A 19,457-nucleotide genomic window follows, 5' to 3' on the forward strand; every position below is an offset into this window, starting at 1 on the left:
ACAGGAGAGCAGTGGGCTACTGTGCTCCCACCGGCTCTTTGAGTGATGAGCCAGGCTCTCTCCACCCGCCCACCCTCGGGGGGAGGGCATCCCTCTCCTACCCCCCTTTTTTGCAGCCGGGAGGTGCGGGAGCCCTTGGTACTGTCTGGGTGGCAGATGAACAGGGAGCCACTGACACATCGCAGGGCCAGCGAGCGAGCGGGAACGAGCGCGGGGGCGGGGGCGGCGTGTAGTGGCAGACGGCCGCGGGGATTATGAATGGGGGTGGGGGCCGGCGAGTTGAGATTCCACCCGGGATCGTCCGCACCGGTTGATGGGCACGCAGGGCTGCGCGTAATCCTCCAGCCGCGGTGGAGGGAGGCTGCGGCGAGCGTCGGCTGGCGGTGAGGGATCTCCTGCAAAAGTCCCCCGCGGTAGCGCGCGCGTGGAGTGCCCAGGAGCTCGGCCAGGTAGGAGGGAGAGAGGAAAGGAGCCAAGGGCGACCGGCCAGAGGCCCCGGCTGCGGTGGCTCACAGGTGGTGGCCTCGGTGGCCTTAGCCTCCAGCCAGGGCGACCAGGTCTCGGTTTTCCTGCGGTGCTAGAAGGAGAGTAGCGCCGGGGGGGAGCAGAGGCTCAAGGTTCGGGTGGTAGCGGTCCGGGGTCCCCAGGCGCAGGAGAGGCACCGAGCTTCTCAGCGCGGACTGGTGCCCTCCCACCCCCTGGGCGACCACGGTATCCTGAGACCAGGCTGCGGGTCGCTCGCCTCGGATCTCCGAGGTTCGCCCACGGGGCAGCCTGGCGCGGGACCGCAGCTTGAGGTTGAGGATGCCTCTCCTCCCACCGCACCGCACCGCATCGCAACGCACCGCGGCCGCACCAACTGCAGGCTCTGGAGCCCCGCAGCCGGGATGGCAGCCTCTAGGCGCTTCCTATTCGCCTCTGGGAACCAGTCCTCCCACGGACCCCTTCCCTTGGGCGCTCGCAGTCTCTGCCTCTTGGACCGTGGACCTCTTGGGTAGCCCCTTGGAAGCAGAGCTAGCTAGCTAAGAGAAATGGCCAGGCAGAAGGATTCCCTGAACCGAGCCCTTCAGCGGGCAGTGATGAGCTGGTGGTGCCTGGGGACCAACTAGCCAGAGTTTGACTGGCTGCGGCTGCAGGGTGCTCTTACACCTAGATAGCTGGGTCCCCAAGCCGGGAGTACCCAAGCCTCTGCAGAACCAAGGCTCTGCCCGGAACTTTTGGCAAGCTCTGGTGCCTGGGCTGCCTTGAGAAGCTCCAAGACTGGGGGAGAGCAGGAGGCCCGCCGCTTGCTCCTCACTTTACTTTCCTTCTGCTCCGTCTCTTCTCCCTGTTCTGTTTTCCTTCCTTCCCCACACACCACCTTCCTTATGCTACACTGAGCACGGCAATCTGAGTCCAAAGGAGTCACGGTGTTGACCAAGAAGTACAGGGGAAGGTGGGAAGCCCTAGTCCTCAGTGAGGTGCTCATCATCCGCATGACACAGCACGCCTGCCTGGGGTGATTTTTAAAGCAAGACTGACTTAAAAAAAAAAAAAAATATATATATATATATATATATATATATATATTTTTTTTTTCCAAGCACCTTAGGTTTCCCCCACACGCGTATGATGTACTAAACAGAAATGCATTTTGTGTATCCCTGTGTTAGATCTTCATGAGATATGGCTGTTCCGTAGATCACATGCGTCTTTTAGATGTAGCACTTTCCGGCTACAAGTTCCTGGCTGCACTGTAAGAAAGGGGTGTCAAGTTTAAAATGTGTGATCAAAACAAACAAAAAGTCTATGCAGCTTTAATAGATCATAACTTCCTTTTCTTTTGTCAAAGCCTCTGTTATGAAATAATTTTCAACAACCCTCTCCTCCCCCACCCCAGTTTGGGGATCCCAATATTTTTATGTGTGACCAGAGGAGAAAGGACCTAGACTTTTTGTGAACATGTATTGCCTAGAAGGTGGAGAAGGCTAATGATTTCATTTCAGGTAAAGCAAATTTAGTGTGATTCCTGCTCGAGGTACCTCACTTATCTTCTGACAGCCCCAAGAAGGAGGAGAAATCTCTTTAATGTAAACACGTGTTTTCGGTGTAAGCTTAGCCTTTTCAGCTCTTCAAGCAATCTTCAAATCAGTATTTGTAGGATGTAGCAAGGAGCATATTTACTCTAGTTTCTTTCTTTCTTTCTTTCTTTCTTTTTTTTTTTTTATAAACAGAAGAGTGCCAAGTTTGTAAATTTACAAAGCAAAACAACACAACAAAACACCCAGGTATTAAAAGGCATTGAATTATTGCGATGACACCTATTGATACATTTGAGATGTCTTGTAAACAGACACATCATCCTTCTCTTTTCCTGATGGAGTTGTGAGCTGAATAATTTTGCAACGGGTCTGCTTATATTTCCTCATTTGACTGACTTCTGAGCTTATTTCTAACTAAATATATCTTGCCAAGATGAATTATCTTACATTTCTTCAGAGGGTACCTGCTGGGAAATGCTTGTTTACTTTTCTAATAGGGTCAGTTTTGATTGAGAAGCATGAAATAAATGGCACATAGTTTTATGTTCTTGGGGTCATTTGTCTGCGTAGAGACACCAATATTGACAGGTGCTGCGCACACACCGTTGGGAAAGATGCTTTTGTGGTGGCTTACAAATCGTTTAAAATGAAGAAAAGTAAAGAGTTTCCCTCTGCTGTCAGCGCTTCATTTGACCTGTTTTGGCCGGAAAGCAATAAAACAGGTCTTGATTGAGGAAGATTTGAATGCTTTTTTCTTTTTTCTTTTCTTTTCTTTTTTTTTTTTTTAATTACTTCAGCACGAAACTTAGCTTATTGGTCTTTCTAAGAAATCCGAGGAGCATAGTTTGGGAAAAGCCGTGAGTGAGTTGGGGATTATCAGGCATGTGGATTCCTCTGAGCACTAAGTGTAAGCACTTTTCGTTTCGGCGGACAGTGTGACGGTGTTGAATCCTCCCCCTGGGAAGGACTTGTCGTCTCAGCCCCTGAGAACCTTATGAAGAGAAGACCTTCAGTGGCTGCAAGGCTCAGGGAGTGATGGGCTGGTGGAGGACTCCGTTGTCCACAGCCACACACATTCTCTTCTAGAACGACCGCTATCTGGTGGATAATAGATGTGGGAACATAAAGATGACTGTGTCAGCGCAGCTCTAAGAAGTCCTTGTAGCTTTGGAGCACGTAGTGTGCCTTACATTGCATTATGTGCACCACCGTTCTACAGCTGCTTCAATCCGTGTTCTTCCTTACCTGTTTGTAATACGGCGACACTTAAGGAAATTGCACTCTGATTTAGTGTCAGAGATGGCTTGCCGAGAAAATTAATCTGTGACAATGTTCCCTGCATGTGCTCGTTTTACCAGTTTTGCTCCATTTACCCTATGAGATGGGGTGTCCGTTGGCAATGAAGGACATTTCTTTGTCATTCCACCTGTCCATGATTTGCCTTTTCTTTCTAACTGTTGTTTACAGTTTCTGTATCCTCTTTTCTATTGACGATAATGTATCCCATTTCTATTTTTAGTGACTTTAAAAATGTTTTTAGACACTTTGTCATATCTTTTTTTTTTTTTTTTTGAGACAGTGTCTCACGTAACTCAGATTGGCTTTGAACTCACTGTGTAGCTGAGGATGATCTTGAACTCCTGATCCTCCTACTTCTCTACTCCCAAACTCTGAGATTATTAAGTATAAACTGCCTCAGCTAGCTTCATATTTTGTCTTACTAGATACAGTGGATGAAAATGTTTATTTTCTAGAACTCCATAAGGACCTCATAACTTTGTAATCTTGATCACCCCTCATATTTCAAAATTCTTTATCGAAGTAGTTCTACCATATTTTTATGCTGCATGTCATCTTTTATAATTAGGTCTTTCGATTGTTTTTACATCAATGCTTACTTAACTGAACCATATCTTCTGTGCTTACTGTTGCTATCTGTATTTCTCTTCTTCCTCTATTTTCCTCAAGATGACAAAAATCTCAGAGTCTCTTTTGCTTTTTTGAAATTGTGTCTTATCCTGGTGCTTAAATAATTGAGGATCTGGAAGGAGAAGGCAATTGACAGTTGCTTTCCTCATTACTTCGAAGACATAGTTTTCCAGCCACTGTTGTTGATAAGTTGGCTCCTGGGCTGTGTTTGAGCTGTTCTTTGTACCCAGGGTTTTTCTCTTTCACTCTAATATGCTCACCTGTGGGTTGGTTTATAATGCTTCTTCGTGGGCTTTTGAAAGCCTGTTTTATCAGAGGATTCCCGGGTTTCTTCACGCGAATGCACAGCCTATCTGAGCCTATTTTATCTTGCCTCTGTTCTATCACTGTGAAGTTTCTCCTAGATTCATCTTGGGCTTTCTCTTTTCATCTGTCATATCTATCACCTTGGTATTACTTTCTAATTACAGATACTTGAAAGATCCTTGGGTGGCTGATCAGAGGCATTCTATAGGTATTTCTGTCCCTATTGATGTCTTATCTATTGATTAAATTGTTCCTTGAACTGATTTCTTTTCTCATGGTTAGAAATGCTATTTGATCTTTTCAGATCTGCTTGCTTCTCCCTAGATTTTCTGTCTTCTTATTAGGGATTCTAATTCTACTTTATTTCTTAAAATTATACTGTGATTCTTTTATAAGCCCCTTCAGATTGTTCTCCTACTTGATATTCTTCTGGGACTGTTCATCCAGTAGTGATATCTACTAGAACTTTGATTGCTGCATAGTTTCCATAAAGCATACCCTTTCTCCATGGAAGGCATAAAGCAATGTGTTAGTGAATTCAGCCTAGGGCTACACACTAACCCCCCCCCCCTTTTTTTTTTTTGCTATTATGTTAGAAGGCTCTGGTCCTCCTTATGCCGGCCTGGGCCCATTTGTGTGGGGCAACAGTTTTAGGGACGGTTTAATCCCTCATGGCTTATGGTCTGCCTGCTTTGCCCAGTGCATCTGGATTTTCCTCTGCATTCTGCTGCTGCCAAATGACTAGGTGGAGGGATCCTCCCCAGCACAGGCTGCATGTTCTGTGGATGAGGAAAAAGATTGTTTCTAGGCTGTAGGAATAAGGAACATTCCTTTCCCTGGAGCTCATTGTGACCAGGATCCCTAAGTCTGTCCTTTAAGGCCACCTGTTGTTTTTAGCTGGACCCTAGCTAAACCTGGGAAGAACGAATCTCCCTCACCATCTATGGCTAGGTTAGGGTCAGGAGCCTTTACACCTGCATACTCTTCTGCTTTATCATTCCTATGGCCGGAGTCCACCAGCCTCCCCACCAGCCTCCTCCCACTGTTCTGAGTCTCTGTTGAACAGTGGTGGCATGATTTCCAGGATTTACGGTAATGTTTAGTGAGAGAGGCAGAGGGAGATGAGTATGCACTGTCACGTCTGCACTGAGGTAGGTGCTTTTTAAACATGCTGCGGCTTAAATCCTCAGCTCCATTATCCACTAATGTAATTGAAAATGCTGGCTGGGCTGCATTGCCCTGTGACATGTATTTGTTGCAGAGACATAATCTAAATCTCAGTCTAAAGTTCTTACTTAAGTTAGCTCATATTGTTGAATTGGAGATTGAAGTATGAAGCCACATCTTCTCACTGAAATTCTAGATAAAAAAAAAAAAATCTGTGCATGGTATTTTCTCTGAAATGTTTTTCTCCATGTTATCTTTAAGCAGTTGGAAAATATTCATACTTTTAATCTTTTGACACCTCTGTGGGAAGTGCTAAAAGAACCTTTTATCAATGGACACTTAAATTTTAGGAAAAAAATATCATTATTTATGTAAGTACTTGCTGATGTCAATGGGATTAAAGAAAAGATTCCAGATTCTCTGCCATCAGTTTTTTTGGTTCATGTCACAGGGCGGGCTCACAGAATCACAGCATGTTTCAGAGCTGTAACTGATCTCAGAAGTCAACTATTGCAAATGGAAGCCTAGGGCTGCTGTAAGGGGTCTGAGTGGCTTCAATTCACTAGCAACTGGGCTCGTTTATTCTGAGATTTTACTGTTTTCTAATGCTACATCTCTCTTAATCAGAGTCGGCTTCTTTTGGGGAGACACTAAAAATGTATACAGAGGTGTGATTTCTTAGTACCCCCTTCTGATGAGAAAACACATTTCAAAAGGTGATACTTCTTTCTAGTAATAAGCGTATTTTGAAATATGTGAGACATATGGGCCTCTTATCTAGAAAAATGAACATATAGTCTAAACTTGCATCTTATATGAGGATAGATGAATTCCTAGGGAAGACTTCTAAATACAGACTTTTGTTATCCTCATTTGTTAACTCTGGGTTGTCTTCACTGAGAAGAGTGACTTAGGTTTAATGGCTCCTTATTATTATCACAGTCACTCCTGTGGGCCTGAGGACAGTGACAGTTGTCCTGAGCATACTGCTTTGGTACACTGGCCTGAGGACAGTGGCATCTGCCCTAACCTTGGGGCACTGGTATACTGAACACTAAAGGATATGTCTTCCTGGAAGGTCCTTGAGAGCCAGTAGGTGAGAAGGGTGTTGCAGGACTAAAATGTTCAAACAGAATGAGAATGGGAAACGCAGACAAGTGACTCAACACACAGTCCTTTTGTTTTCTCTTCCCCCTTATACACGGAAACACACACACACACACACATCCTAGAACTCCTCGAATAGTTCTTTCATCTGCTCCTGTTTGCTGTCACCCTCTTACTGCACAGAGGAGTGTCCTTCTGAGACTGTTCTTTAATGCACCGAATGTTAGGAACTGAAAAGGCGTAGAGTGATGTTGCTGTATTTACTGGAATCTTTTCTGAGGCAGATAAGAAAACACTTGTCTCTGTCTTGGCTCCATCTGTCTTCGTTTCATGGTGCATGCAGGTAATTATAACCACAGAACAGTAATTGTTTCTGAATTCAGAGATTAAGATGTAAGACCGGTAATTGTTAAAAGTGGTTCAGATTATTTGGAAAGAGGCTGTCTGCCCATGTTTAGAGGATGCGCCTATTGACTTCCCTGTGACTATTAAAACCTCTCCAGAGAAGATTGCTTTTGCAGTGTAACGCACTTGTACCAGAGTGAAAAATTCAATGCCCCAAAGGAGAAGATTGTCCAAAATGATTATAAAGTGAAGCCCTCCCTCCACATTTCTTTACTTTTCCGAATGCTTTAGAGAGTGAAGTTTGGAAGGTAACACTGAGTGGGAACCAAGATTTGAAGTCCTGAGTTCATTGCTGAGATGGTAGTGATCACCAGTGAGTGTGGACCCAGGATACATAAGATGACTTGGGAGCATACAACCCTCTAAGGTTCTTTCTGGGTGTTACGATTCAGTTAAACTTCATGGATATTACTTGACAAACCATTAGGGGAATTTTGAAATAGGCTGTGTATTAAGTATTAGTCGTGAGAAAATTGTCTAGAAAATTATCATCATCATCATTATTATTATGGTTTCTCTATATAGCCTTTGCTATACTAGACTCTCTTTGTAGATCAGGCTGACCTCAATCTCACAGCAATCCCCCTGCCTCTTCCTCCTTGAGTGCTGAGGTTAAAGGTGTGATTTAGAAAATTACTTTTAAGTTTTAAAATTCACACACAATATTTTGATGTGCTTCAAAGTTTGCAGTAGTAGGAGGCGTGTGAACCTGATACCCAACAACATATTGTACCATTTGGGGGAAAGTATTTAATGCTGACCATGATAATTACCTTGGCAGTGATGCTTGCGTCAATGGCATTCGATTTATTTGGTTTGGAAGAGTGGCAGTTGGTACAGAGGGACTTGTTTGACCATTTATTCACTCAGGCTCTCTTTCATCTTCTATTACAAAAGTTGGAAAGATAGATAGCATTATTCAACTTTCCAGCTTCCCTTGAAGTGGGGAGCGGCTTCGCTGACAAAGATTAGACGGTCTGAACAAAGGCAGGCATCTCAGGCAGCCTTATATCTCAGGCCTTTCCATTAAGCACTGACAACTTTGTTTTCATTGATGAGCAGCCATCTTGCAACCATTAGACATGGATCTATATGTTCAGAATGATGGGGAAAAAATGAAAGAAGCTTAGATCCTAGATGTCTTAGAGAAGATGTGTCAGCTCAGCCTTATCTGCCCCCAGACATAATTTTCCACAAGGAAAACTAAACCTTTCAATGATTTAATCTACTATTTATTAAGTTTTCTATGTCTCTCACCCAAACGCGTTTCCAGATGGGGGTATAAGTTAAGATTTTACGTTTTATATTTCTGAAGAATAAAGTTAATGTCTATAGACCTTCATAATTACCAGTCTTAAATTGTAACCTTTTTCTAATTTGTATAAATATTCTCATCTTGAAGATGTTTAGGTGTGAGCATATTGGATAATTTGTAAAATTTATATTCCATTGCTTATTACATAAAGAATAACACAAAAATCTAAGAGTTTTTGATTTGTAAACCAAGAAGAAATTTCACATTTTATTCAATGGGTGAAACTTTAAGAGGGAAACGCTATTTCTGTAAGTCACACCTCCTACTTAGCTTTAACTTTGGTAAGATGCGGATGCAGCTGGAGAATACCAATGAGCCTTGAAAAAAATGTGCTCCCCATTTAAATTAAGAAAAATGTATGGGAGGGTTGTCTGCCCTCTTTATCAGTTAATGTACATTTCCTTCTGGCTTCACAGTTTCACAAAACCAAGAATTACTTTAGCAGCATGGGATGGGGGGCATTAAAAGTTCAAGAAGAGCATCCATTTGTAGTAAGTGGTAAAGGAAGAAAAATCAATTTTTTTTTCGTAATTGATGCCACATGTAAATATGGTATTCTGTGGAATAAGACACTGACCTTGTTATGTATTACTTATTTATGAAATGCTGTCTTTTTGTTCTTCAGATTTATGTGTAGAGATTTTGAGTTTATTTTTAATAATATGTACGATTAATACCTAAGAGCAGATGTTTATCTTAAATAATTTTTTTTCTGAATTCAAGTGATTTTGCTTTGCTATTTACATGTAGAGTATTGGTAAAAATACCCAAATAATTGATGGTTTATTTTCCAATTAATGTAGGGTCTCTACTTTAGAGTTGTTTATTCATACCAAGAAGTGTACTAAAAGGTTTTTGGTTATTTTTTTTTCCCCTTAAAATGGGGTGAGGCAATAATTCTCACCACACATCACCAGCTATTACAAGAGAAATGAAATAATGAATGTAAAGTGTATTCATTTGCTCTGCAGGCTGTTACATAAATCCTATAAATAGCAGTGTACATGTGTAAACAAGATGATGGGTGATCATTTTCAAATATGAGTTTTATAACTAGGAATTTTGAGTGAGGTCTTCAGTGTAGGGTTTTCAAAGATGAGCTATACATCAACACAATATTCCCTTCTTGCATTGGATTCTTGGAGGTAAAGTTCATTGTGAGAGAAAGAGAATGATGCTGTAATTAAATGAAGCTTTTTTCTTCTGTTATTATTATTATTACTTTTTTTTTTTTTTTTTTTTACAATTTATTCACTTTGTATCCTGGTTGTAATCTCCTCCCTCATCTTCTCCCAGTCCCACCCTCCATGCCTCTTTTCTCCACCCCTCTCTTTAGTCCACTGATAAGGAAAGTCCTCCTCTCTTGGTATCTGATCTTAGCCTATCAGGTCTCATAAGGACTGCCTGGATTCTCTTCCCTGTGTCCTCATAAGGCCACCTCACCAGGAAAGAACAGGCAACTGAGTTCATGTCAGAGATTGCCTCTGCTCCCATTACTAAGGAACCCACATGGAGTCTGAGCTGCCTGTGGGCTATATCTGAGCAGGGGGTCTAGGTCTTCTCCATTCTTGGTCATTGGTTGATGCATCAATCTCTGCAAGACCCCCTGGGGTCCAGATTTTTCAGCTTTGTTGGTCTCCTTGTGGAGTTCCTATCCTTTCTGGGTCTTTTTATCTCCCTCTTCTTCCATAAGACTCCCTGCACTCTGCCCAATATAGCAATACATTTATTTACCCAGATGTTAGAAATATTTTTGGTTTTGTAAATGGTTAGTAAATAAGAAATTTTTTCTCTGAATATCAATCCTGTTCCCAGATATTGAATATTAAACCTAGAAAAGAGTTTCCAACAGTAACATCAATTACTTTGTGTTCTGGGACATCTTTAAAGGGAAAAAAATTTATCTGTATGCCGTATATCTGTGTACGACTGTGTGGACATAAATGCAGGTTCCTACAGAGGCTAGAAGAGGCATTGCATTCCCTGAAACCAAAGTTACAGGCTGTTGTGAGTTCCCTGATGTGGGTGCTTGGAACTGAGCTTGAGTCCTCTGCAAGATCAGCCAACTCTCCAGCTCTTAATAAAGCATCTTTTAAATTCAGTAGATATTCAAGATTCAAAAATGCTTACAGTACTTGACCAGCAAGGTCACAGTAAAAATTGTACGTCTGTGGAGGAATACTGCCTCTTCCTCAACTCAGTTTTTTGGATGCTGAACATTTAGCATATAGTTGACATGTAACAGTGGCCAAGAAGTAGGAATATGGAAGGGACATTGCTTCTCTCTGTGTCTTATCGCCTTGAACAATTTACTGGAAAGAAATGTTTGGGTGTGGTTTTATAAGTGGTAGATGCTAGAGACAATAGCTAAAATGGAACAAAGTTGATCAGTTAATGAGAGAAGGTCATACTTTGTACATTGGATTGTTCGGCTCATTGTGTGTGTAAAAGTATATGTGTATGCATTCCTGGGCATGTATGTGAAGGTCAGCAAACAATTGCATGGATTGGAATTTGGCCTCCTCCTGGAGATATAATGTCTTTGTTGCTGTTGCTACATAGGGAAGCAACACTTCCCACTTGGCATTAGGAGCACTGGAATTCTAGGTGTGTGCGACCATATGAGATTTATGTGAATTCTGGGGATTCAAATTCAGGTCCTCATGCATTCATGGCAAGCACTTTACACACGGAACCATCTCCTTGGTTTTGGTCTCCACTTATATTTCCTTTCATTCTTGCAATACATTATTTAATTTCCTTGATTGCCTTATGAGAATTAAGAGGAAATTCAGTGAGATGCTTTGAATGAGAAGGAATGTACCATAGCCTAGCCATGTCCTTCTTGGTAGCACTGTAAGTAGAGAAGATAGAAATTACCAGAAGATGTGAGAGAGATAAATGGGAGGGGTAGAGAATTAGGTCTGCCAACTTGCACTTGTTTTCTACATGAAGTCTTTATATCTATTATATTCCACAGAAATCTTTTTTCAGTCATGTAACGGTATGAAATGGGTCATAGTGGGTTGGATGAAGGGCATGGGAGCCCTGGGCTGCCATTTTTGTCTAAGTGGGGCCAACTCTCTTTGATTCTTGCAGTCATTTGGGGTTCTGAATTAGAGACAGCTTCAATACAGCTTCAATTCTAAAGGTAGCAAAGCACGCTCAACTCTAGTCAGGGCATGAATGATGAGAGGATGTGATAGTCTATTTCTTAGAAGCATGCATCCCTACCACTTAAATCTCACTGTTTGGGCCTCTTAGTCTTATGATGAAACTCTAATTGGAAAAGTGGCTAGGACTTTTTGTCTGGCTAAGCCCAGAGAAGACACCATGGGTTTGGTGGGCGTCTAATACTTTGCTCAGGATAGCCATGGTACAGATTTCTCAACCTCTTTTTTTATGTCATATCCCTTCTTTTCCCATTTTTGTACCTTCCTCTTTCTTGGTTTAATCTCCTCTCTTGCTGTATGGTGCATGATTTAAATTTGTTTAAGAAAGAAAATGTTTAGGATAGAACTTTTGAAATGTTATCATCTAAAATTGTCTTCCTTTGGTTTTATGTCTGATGGATAGCTTTTCTAGATGTAGAATTTTAGATAGTCATTTACTTCTGAATTTTGAGAGCATATTTGTCTTTGTAGCCACTGATAATTTTCTACTATTTAAAATCTTGATCCTTTAAATGTGATATTTTAATTTGAAATGCTTAGTGTTGTCATATTATCAAAACTTGAAATTTCAAAGCATTGTGATTTGGAATGGGTCACTTCTTAGTGATTGTATGGGTCTCTGTCCTTCAGCACTGGGAATTTTTCATGCATTGCCTATTTTATCAATTCTCAAGTGAATTCTTCCTGCAGCTTAACATTTCAAATCAGAAAAACAGGATACAGCTTAATTCCATTGTATCTTCATTAGCCAAGTGGTAGTCATGACATGATTATGAAATGTAGACCTCTGATAGGATAAGAAAGTACCAAGAATAAAAAATCTTGAAGTGAATGGAATGTGAAATGTTTTTTTTTTTCCCTCTTTCTAGGGCCTCCATAAGTAAATGTCACCTGATATATTATTCTTCAACTCTCATATACAGTATTATTTTATGTATTATGAAGACAATGTTTCTGATGAGCTGTAATGCCCTCATGTCATTTAGGAAAATAGTTTAATTTTTATTGGTAGAATTTGTGTAAACTTAAGTAAATATGAACTGCCTTGTATGTGCATCACCTGAGAACGGATAACTAAAGGGTACAGTAAAGTTCTCAAATAAGCTACTCTTCAAATGCACTCACTACTCAGCGTTTTAAAATTCGCATTCAGAATCCATCTCATCTCAGTCTCAGGGCATTCATGCACGTGCTTATCTCTGTGGAACCGCTTTACATGCCAGCAAGAGCCGCAGCGCTGAAAAGTCCCTTAGCAGTTACGCCGATGAGGCTTGCTTTGTGGCGTCATCTTGGTGCATGTTGTTAGGCATGCTTCCCCACTGTGCCTGTTCCTTCTGTGCAAGGATATGACTTCTAGTTGTGAAAACATGTTCTGTTACCATCCTTTGCGTCTTCTTCCAGCAAAAACAGCATCCACTCTGCAAGTTTTGATGGGTGTGCAAACCAGGTCATTCACCAGGCCTCTACCGTCTGGTCTGTCTAGTGGCAGGCTGTTTTCAGATGTGCCCTGATTTAGAGCTATGAGAAGATGAAAATTATACATGTATGCATGTATGGCCATTATGCATGTATGGCCAAAATTAATTATCTTTTAAAAATGAAGGTTTTATTTTATTTTATTTTATTTTTTACTGTAGACCTTACATGCAAGACAAAGAAGCATTTGAATTTTCTCAAAGTGAAATATAAATGGCAAGAGTCCCCAGGACCCCTCTAAAGCCACACGCGTGAGGCAGGAAATGCACTCCTGCTGGGAGGTGATGAAAACATGAAGAGAACCATATTTTTTGACTGAGGTTTCCCTTGTCAGGTACCTCAGCAAGCTGTGCCTGGAAACAGTGGGAAATGCTTTTTTTTTCTTTTATTAATTATACTTTATTCATTTTGTATCCCCCCATAAGCCCCCCCTCTTCCCCTCCCGATCCCACCCTCCCTCCCCTTTCTGCATGCATGCCACTCCCCAAGTCCACTGATAGGGGAGGTTCTCCTCTCCTTTCTGATCTTAGTCTATCAGTTCTCATCAAAATTGGCTGCATTGTCCTCTACCGTGGCCTGGTAAGGCTGCTTCCCCCTCAGGGGGAGGTGATCAAAGAGCAGGCCAATCATCCTGAGTGAGTTGTCCCAGAAGCAAAAAGACACGCATGGTATATACTCACTCATATAAACATACAACATAGAATAAACCCACTAAAATCTGTACATCTAAACAAACTAAGCAAAAGAGAGGACCCTAACTAAAATGTTCAATCCCCATCCTGAAAGGCAAAGAGGATGGACATCAGAAGAAAAAGAAAATAGGAAACAACCTCGGAACCTGCTACAGAGGGCCTCTGAAAGCCAGAAGAAAAACAGGAAACAACCTTGAAACCTGCCACAGAGGGAAATGCTTTTATAGTTGTCCCTCTTCATAGACTCACAGTGACATCATGCACACAGCTCCAAAACTTGATTTTTCACTCAAAAACTGATTACAAATATGGGTTTGTAACAATTCTGTGAAGGATCACACAATATTTTACTTAGCTTATTCTCTGATGATGACTACTCCAACTGCTCCTGTGTCCAATTTGTGTGGTTTTCTGTTGCCTTAAGAAACATCCTAATGCCAATTCAATTCCAGAGTTAAGAGCTACACACATTGTGAATGCTTTTTTTTGACACCAAATTTCATTTCAGAAAGATTGTACCCATTTATTTTCATCAAGTATCCACAAGAGTGGTCATTCTATCACTTTCCACTAATCCTAGATTTTGTGTCTTTGATCAATTAGAGGAGACACAAATGCTATCATGGCTGTTTTCAGCTCATTTTCATTGACTTTTGGGAGTCTGAACATTTTCTTAATTTGATGTTGCCCCTGGAATGAGATCCTGCCTAAGGGCAGATGGTATGAACAGTGTGGCTTGGAATGGCACCTTGGTTGGTGGCAGTGGCCAGAATCTGGCTGGCAGAGGATGAATAGTTACACAGCTTGGGAGACCAAAGAGAGCTAGTGGACACTTTATCCCCATGGATATCATTTTTATTCATTGTCTAAGTGTCTGGATGCCTTCCAGGAACTACACATACTGTCACTTTAACCACTGTCTCTGTACCAAGATAGAACCATAGCTTCCAAAATGTATGATCCTCACCTGTTTCGTAGACTGTGTGACCGATGGTACAACAAACAGAGGCTTAAGAGTTCTTCATGTCAGGAGAGCTCAGGGGGAGGGCCTTCTAAACCTGAAGGTGGCTATCTGAAGGTGCATGGGTAGGGCACAGAGAAGAAACAGGAATTATACATAATTGCCATATAGAGAAGGGCCAGAAGGACACATTTGAAAAGCGGACTGAAATCACATTGTGAATTGAGTGTGGTTGGAATGTGAGCTTAGAGCGTGTGTTCTTTCCCGTGACAATGCTCAGGGACCTCTGGAATCTTTAGGATCTTGGCTCTGTGTGGTGTGATAAATGTCGTGTTTTAGGAAACTTATCAGAAACAGATGGGGACAGTGTGAAGGTTTCACTCCTGGTTGCTGCATATATTTGATGTATTGATTCTAAATATGGCTCAGACAGGGGCAGAATCTTTTCTGCTATGGATGATTAGAGTTTAGGAGGTTCATGGAATGAGTTGAATGTTTCTACTACAGAATTATCATCATTATTTCACAGAAAAAGACAACTTAATGTCGGTGTATTTTTCTCTGTCTTTCTCTATGGCATTAGAGACCAAGTTTCCCATTCTACCTTGCCCCTCATCTGAGCATTACTTGTTGGCATATTTTTTTTTAAATCTATTTTATTGGGTTTTTCTATCTATCACCCTTCTCCACCCCAATCCCTTTCACTATTCCGGCACTATGTAGGAGAGACAGAAAGTTAGAGGGGAAAGGGAGCGTGGCCTCTACAGTCTACATCCTGCTGATTTGGAATGTTGAGTTCCTTGGTGAAAGCCCAGTCAGAATACATATCCGTCCAGGAAAGCAGCGATCCAGTAATAGCAAATGCAGCAGGACAAACCAGCAGCAATGGGACAGCAATAGGGGGACTGGCAGCTGCCATGGACACTCTTGGGGTTTCCCCATTGATACCCTTTCCAGAGTCCCGCAGAATAAACTACAGCTAGAAAAGATCACTCCTATGCAAGGCAAATCATAAACTTCTGCTGTGATTAAAGCAGAAACACATAACATAACCAGGTTTTAAAGAAGCCAAAACTCTCACTACATTTCCCCCTTTTGTCCAAAAAAAAAAAAAAAAAAAAAAAAGGTGGCCTTTTCTCTAACATAAATAAACTATGTACAACAAGAAAAATTATGAGAACTATCAAGTAAGAATTGTTTTGTTTTGTTTTTAACCTAAATCACTTTCTTATCACAACTTGCATTTATCAACCTAAAAATCTTTTTAAACCTTAAAACATTTTCTTAGATCCTAAACAATTTAAGATTTTATGTCTTTCATCTTTAATAAGGAAAATGGTAAGACTATAACTAACTGGTCTTTAACTCCATCAGAGACCTGAGAAGGATAAATATTGCCTGAGAAAATAAGAACAGAGCAAGCAGCTTCCAAAACTGTAGAAATGACAGAGATTTCTGGCTATCTGGACAGTCACCCAAGGCTTCCCTGTATCATTAGGGCATCCAATCTTCAGTCTACAGACCCAGAATATCTGACAAACTTTTCTGTGAAGCAGAAATTTTGAAGAACTGGCCTACCTTATTTCTGCAAAGTTGGGTAGTTGATTTTTCAATGTTCTGCTTGTCCACAGTTTGGACAACTTGCTATCAGCAGTCAAGGTAAGGGCAATGTTTTGCTAAGTGGCTAGCTTTGCTACCTTTGAAGTAAACTCCATATGGAGATTATGCAATGACCATTATCTTCTTTGAGGTAGACTGGGGGTGCTGCCAGGAACAGATATGTTTCTCTGTCAGAAAAGCCTTATATTATTAAAGCATCTTAAATGCCATATTCTACAGATCTGGGAAGTGTTTGAAGACCATGTATCCATGTTTAAATAGTCAAATATTGCTTCTTTCTAGCTATTTATTATCTGCTTAACTTTGAAAACATATACAAGAAATTAAATAAACCTTTATTTCTACAATTAACTATAGTGGTACCTAACAAGGCCAGAAGTAAGATTGTTTATAGAAAACTACTTACTTGCATTTCTAGTGATCCTTAACAGTTTGCAATAGTAGCTTTCATAAGACTAGAACTTTTCATTACATTTTTAGATGAGTTGCATATGTACAATACATTAAGCAGGAGTTGAACAAAATAGTCTTAAATTTCTATCAATATACAATAATTCCTACCAATGTAAACTATTTGAGACTAGTATATTCAATAATCTACAGTTTATCCTATCATCCTATATCCACCCACTTTAAATATACTTTTGTCATCCTCTTTTTCCTTTCTTCCCCCTAGCATAAGAAGCAGCATTTTTGACATATAGCTCAGGACTTTAGAACATGTATAGGCCATGACAGAAAGAAAAATTGTTTTCTGATTATGCCATGTGGTGGGTGGATATGTACTTGGCATAAAGAAATGCAAAATTAACTCGGAAAGTGCAAACCCTATAGGTTTGCCATAATATCATCTACTATGCCAAATGACACAGATATGCCATGGAGACGATAAATAAACACACTAATTAAGCCATTAGGAATTGCAAAATTACCTGTGATAGACATAACTTGAGTTGTTAGAATGCATGAGCAAATCAAAATCCTATATACATCTGATGCGAAGGGATTTTAAGCACAAAACAGGGGATCTTAACCTTAGTAGCTTGCAGTTGGATGGTTTCTAATTATTTTCATTAAAATTTAAACAGTATTTTCTGAAGCACAATACATTATATTCTTAGGTATAATCTATCTTGTCCAGGAAGTCATTTTCTAAATGAGTAACTTCTTTGCTATTCCTGTCCGATAAACCATCCTTTTCAGAGATGGTCATAAAAATTAACAGTCATTCTTCTGAGTGGAATGGTAAATACCTTCTGATCATCCATGGCTTATATTCTATTCATTTGTGAATAGTTACTGCTGTGGAACATTCTGGTATTCATAAAATGCATTTAAAATTGTAGCTCAAGAATTCAATTTTTATTCTTTCAGTAACTGCAGCCAAGGGCTGTACTCTCATCCAATCTAGGTAAGTCATCATGACATTCCTGAGCCAGCAGTAGGATGCTGGAAACAGGAGGTAGAAAGGAAGTGATGTAGATAGCTTCCTTTACAAACACAGTGGCAGGGCTCCACCAACGTGTATTATAGGTTTCGAAGTATTTCAGAACACCTAAGTCCACACTTTCTTCGTTAACAAAGGCAACCTGCACTGCTTATTTTTATCCTTTACAAAGACTCAGTGTTTTTTTTTTCATTTTTTCTTTTTTTTTATTAATTCAATTTACATCTTCGTGATGGGCCTCTCCCTCCTCTCCTTCTTGTCCCACCCTTCCTCCTGCATCCCCTGTCCCCTATTCTGAGGAATAGGGGAGGCATCCCCAACCCAGACATCCCAGCTCATCTGTTCACATAAGGACTGTGTTCATCTTCCTCCCCTGTGGCCTTGTAGGGCAGTCCTATCAGGAGGAAGTGATCAAAAAGCAGGCAGCATAGTCCATGTCAGAGATATCTCCCAGTCTCCTAACTAGGGGCCCCCATGAAACCTCAGATGCCCATCAGCTGCTTAGAAGTAGAGGACCTAGGTCCAGATCATGCACTTGGTGCTTCAGACTCCTAGGCCCCTCTGGGACCTGACTGATTGGCTCTGGCAGTCTTCTTGTGGAGCTTTTGTTACCTCTAGGTCCATTTATCCTCCCCACCCCCTCTTTTCCAGTAGGCTCGCTGTGCTTCTCCCAACGTTTGGCTGTGCACCTCAGTTCTGCTTCAAGCCACTGCTGGGTGGAGCCTCTAAGAGGACAGCTCTGGTAGGCTCCTGTCTGCCAGCATATCAGAGTATAGGTAATAGTACTAGGGGTTGGCTTTTTTTCCATGCGGGTGGGTCTTAGGGTTGGGTCCGGCGCTCGTTGGACATTCCTTCAATCTCTGTTCTATCTGTTCTATCTTTGTCCATCCAGATCTTGTAAGTACAGTTAGTTTTAGATTAAGTTTTTTTTTTTTTTTTTTTGTAGGTGTGTTGGTGATCTCTTCCGTACACTAGACTCAGTATTTTTTTCCTCTGGGTATTATATAAATAATATTTATTGGGCGCCCTCCACGTGACAGCCAAGTTACTAATGCTTTAAAATGCTTTCCTGTGTAATTCTCAGTGTAGCCCTGTGATGAAAACATTATTGCACTCATTTTGAAGACGGCAGCAATCGAAGGACAGTCAAGTTATTTGCATCAATTTCTATAGCCTATTTTCCCAGTCCCTGCTTAAGACAATTTTTTAAAATATGTGTTTAAAGAATATTGAGTTTATATTTTTTAAGCATATAGATAATTTTATGTAATCTTCATCACAAAGAAAGGACGTGAAGGTTTACAGAGTCAAAGAAAATGGTTTGGCTTCACATGGAACGAGGATTAAAACCTGGGTTCATTTCTCTTCAAAGCCTGGATTTTCTTTCTCCATTGGCTTACAGAACTTCTTAAAATAATTATTTTTTGCAAATGTTTTCTATTTTACTGTTTCATCACGTGGGTACACAGGTGGTACCGCCCTTCAGATACGCAATGATTTAATATGGAGTGCCCACTGAATGCCTTCTACCACTCCGATAAATGCTTTTCACCTTTGACATATTGGGAACAATTCCTGTTTGGAGAGAGAAGCAGCCATGTGCCCTCTAATAACTGGGTGCTTCTAGCACTTTCCCCTGCTCCCTTAGGTTATGACAAAAAATAGTATGTCCAGACTTTGCCAAATATGCTTTTTGGGGAGGAAGTCACCTGTAGTTATCAACTGCTCTTGTGCATTGCCTCATCTTATCCCGAGGCACACTATAAGCTCACATAGTTATTATATTATGTTTGTGTGCTGAGAATGGCTGGCTGGAGGCCGTATTTCTGGGAAGTCGC

At 41.0% G+C, this 19,457-nt stretch overlaps 1 protein-coding gene across 1 annotated transcript in view; it reads left to right on the forward strand.

Annotated features, from left to right (window-relative positions):
• The first annotated feature begins 387 nt into the window (after positions 1–387).
• Pde4b (phosphodiesterase 4B) overlaps positions 388–19,457 on the forward strand; it is a 516,183-nt gene continuing 497,113 nt past the window's right edge. Inside the window, exon 1 of the mRNA XM_055628760.1 lies at positions 388–449. The gene's annotated coding sequence lies outside the window, so the exon portion shown is untranslated. The remainder of the gene's footprint in view (positions 450–19,457) is intronic.

This window comes from Psammomys obesus, unplaced genomic scaffold, assembly GCF_907164565.1.
Source record: "Psammomys obesus unplaced genomic scaffold, mPsaObe1.curated_primary_1811, whole genome shotgun sequence".
Taxonomy (NCBI): Eukaryota; Metazoa; Chordata; class Mammalia; order Rodentia; family Muridae; genus Psammomys; species Psammomys obesus.